The sequence below is a fragment of the Nycticebus coucang genome, chromosome 8 (assembly GCF_027406575.1).
Source record: "Nycticebus coucang isolate mNycCou1 chromosome 8, mNycCou1.pri, whole genome shotgun sequence".
NCBI lineage: Eukaryota > Metazoa > Chordata > Mammalia > Primates > Lorisidae > Nycticebus > Nycticebus coucang.
Window position 1 is genome coordinate 58,533,549 of NC_069787.1, and position 2,350 is coordinate 58,535,898.

General features: G+C 41.1%; 1 non-coding gene across 1 annotated transcript; it reads right to left on the reverse strand.

The window, feature by feature from the left end:
- Positions 1–464: 464 nt before the first annotated feature.
- Positions 465–571, reverse strand: LOC128592863 (U6 spliceosomal RNA). Its single transcript, XR_008382075.1, has one exon. It is a non-coding gene; the product is annotated as a U6 spliceosomal RNA (small nuclear RNA).
- Positions 572–2,350: the final 1,779 nt, after the last annotated feature.

A 2,350-nucleotide genomic window follows, 5' to 3' on the forward strand; every position in this document is an offset into this window, starting at 1 on the left:
CCCAGCATTGAGCACACAGAGACAGTCACTGCCGCTCTTTAGATATCAGCACTTAACATCTGTTGTTATTTGAATTGGATGAGAGATTGAAATTTTGATAGACTGGGTTAGACTTTCTAAATCTTGGAAATGAGAGAGTTGGTTCATATCTAAAACTGACAATGCAAGCTGCACGATTCCTGCTTGAAATATAGTCCAAAATCTGTGAAAGGGAGATGTACATGAATTCATTTAAGAGCGCAAAACTTTCAATTTATTATCTAAATTATTAGTTACTTCTCATTTCTTATACCCTTAGTGTCTTACATCCCTTCAAAGCAGCCAAAATTCCAACTTTTCCTGCAATATGAGTCAAGCTGAACACTATCCTAATTGAGTTATTCCCTTTGAATAAAATCTCATCTCTTACTTGATTTTATCATTTGTCCCACAGAAAACTACAAACCTGTTACAAAGCACTTTTTAAAAATATGGAACGCTTCACGAATTTGCGTGTCATCCCTGCGCAGGGGCCAGGCAAATCTTCTCTGTATTGTTCCAATTTTAGTATATGTGCTGCCGAAGTGAGCACTTACAAAGCACTTTTTAAAAAGTAGACTTAAACTGTGCGCAGGTATGGGTGATGAGAGTGGGCAGAGGGTGGAGACAGAAGTCTGGGTTAGGATGCAGGAGGCTGCAGTTGGCTCTGTCTCTGCAGTTGTATGAAGCCTTGGCTGGGGCTGGAAGACCTTAAGAAAACTCAGTTCCTTAGCACACAGGCTTCCTGATAGTGCTTCATGAGGATCTTCAGGACATGAAGACTGGCTTCCCCAAGAGCAAGTGATTCAAGAGCAAGAAAAAAGAAAGTACCACAGTGCCTTTTGATGACTAAAGCAACACACTATCACTAGAGACAAATCACTAAGTCCAGCCACACTCAGAGGAGACTCAAGCGGCACCACATGAAGGAAGGAGCACCAAGGAGCTTGCAGACCTATTTCAAAACCAGCACCATCTCCCACGCCTCGGCTCTAACAGAGCTAAGCTGGTGCGTACCGATGTTCTCTTTCCTTAGGGTAACTTTCTTTTCATAAGGCTCTCTGGTTCCTTATGCAAATGGGTCCTAGCGTCCTCTCTGCCAGCCCCCTGGATCTGCAGGAGGCACATAGCCTTGTCCTCTTCAATTCAACACATCTTCCTTCAATTTGCATGCCTTTATATCCCAGAACAAACTCACACTCAGAACCCTCTCCCCATCCTTCAGACATCCTGTGCTTCAGAAATGAGGCCAAATATCCACCTAAATCTGGACAGAAGGAAAACAAGCTAACTTTTCTTTTGTAGATACCCCAAACTAAAAACACAAGAACCTGTAGGGAAGCAGATAGGTCTAACCTTGGCACGCATCAGATCACACAGAGGTGTGTTAAAACACAGATTCTGAGTTCCTAAATCAGAAAGTCTGGAGAGTTGGGAGAGGTTTTTTTTTTTGAGAAAGGTATCTTTCTATATCACACAGGCTGGTCTCAAACTCCTGAGCTCAAGCCATCTTCCTGCCTCAGCCTTAGTAACTGGGACTACTGGTGCACGCCAGCATACCTGACGGGATTTCCTTTTCTTCAATGCTTCCAGGTGATGCCGCTGCTGCTGGTGGTCCATGAGCCACACTTTGAGAACCACTGGTCTAAGGATTAAATTAAGCAAGCAAAATGAATGTACCTATGATGATTGAATTTTTGGGACATACTTCTCTGGGTGAAATTTGGACAAACTTACAACTTCCCAGGAAAATTCCATTTCATGGCTACTTCCTTCAGGTTTATTATCTTCTCCCTATGTTCCTCCTCTCCCTTTAAACATCATATCCATCCTGAAAGCATATATAGCCTTGTTTTTATAGGTTTTTGTTTTCAAGTGTATTTCACTTAATTGGTACAAATTCTCGGAATTGAGGCTCCTTAGAGAAGGCCTGCGGTTTGCAAATTAAAAAACACATTTTGAATTGAGGCAACTTAAAAACAAACATATCTCATTACTTCTTTTTCTTACATACTCCAAATTTCCTTTACAATTCCTTCCTTACATTTTAGTCTGAATCCAAACAGTACTTCAATCAAGAAGCTCACAAACTCAAGGCAACTGGTAAGTGGTAGTATCTAATATGCAAAAGACCTTCTGAAGTAATTTTCCATTTTTATTCTGCCCTATTTCAGTCAGTCTGGGAGATTCCTGGAAATAACATGTGCTAAAAGCATTTCTATTTATATTAGCAGTTGGTTCCATAAACAGCCAATTTGTTTTACTTTTCTCTGGATCATTCTCGACCCTATTTGCTCCATCATTGAGTCACACTGTCCAAGAAAGCTGACTT